This window comes from Arachis ipaensis, chromosome B03, assembly GCF_000816755.2.
Source record: "Arachis ipaensis cultivar K30076 chromosome B03, Araip1.1, whole genome shotgun sequence".
Classification (NCBI taxonomy): Eukaryota; Viridiplantae; Streptophyta; class Magnoliopsida; order Fabales; family Fabaceae; genus Arachis; species Arachis ipaensis.
In genome coordinates, this window is record NC_029787.2 from 16,537,100 (window position 1) to 16,538,180 (window position 1,081).

Here is a 1,081-nt window from a genome sequence, read left to right on the forward strand (position 1 = left end):
TTTGAATTGATTTTTTATTAATTTTTAAACATCATTGTAATTTAATAAGAAGTATTGGATTTGAACACATCGTTAACAGGGCAAATCACAATAATAAGTTAAGGGGAGCAAAATTTTACACGAATAAGCTAAACTGAAAATTACTTCATGAATCCACCAATGCACGTTTATATGTTCGAACTAGCTAAATTCGAACTCCATTTATACGTAATTCGAATCAGCTGGGTTCGAATTATACACACACGCACACACTAATTCAAAACACACGCACACACTAATTCGAATTCGAATTACACACAGAAATTCGAAATTCGAACTACACCACACACGCGTTTCCAAGTAATTTGAATTTGACTGATTCGAATTATTCATGGTATAATTCGAATTATGCTGTTAAAAATTTAATAATTTATTAAAAAAAATTTATTAAAAAATTTATTAAAAATTAATAATTTAAAAATTAAAAAAATATATATTTTATTTCATACATTAAAAAAAGCTAACAAAATATTTAATTACGAGACTTCTTTAAAATATTAATGAGCTATCAATTCGAATTCTATACAATACTCTTTTGTCCATTTTTAATAGCTCATGAATATTTTTTAATAAATTTATTTAAATTATACTACAAAAAATATTTTATCCTATGCAAAACAATTTAAAAAAATGGCTTAAAAAATATTAAGAGTATGTACTATAAAAATTTGTAATGTTCTAATAACTTAGGTAAATACATGCATGTACTTAAATTTTAAATAAAATACTCTACATAGTCAATAATAATTTAGAAATGAAAGAAAATATTTTATTCTATACAAAATAATTTAAAAAAAGGCTTAAAAGATGTTATGACTTATGAGTACTATAAAAGTTTGTAATATTTTAGTGATTTAGGTAAATACATGATAAAATTTTTTTCTTTAATTTCTAAATTATTAGTGACTATGTAAAGTATTTCTTTAATGTCCTAGGTCATTAGGACATTACAAATTTTTTTTAAATTATTTTGCATAGAATAAAATATTTTTTTGTGGTATAATTTAAATAAATTTATTAAAAAATATTCCTGAGCTATCAA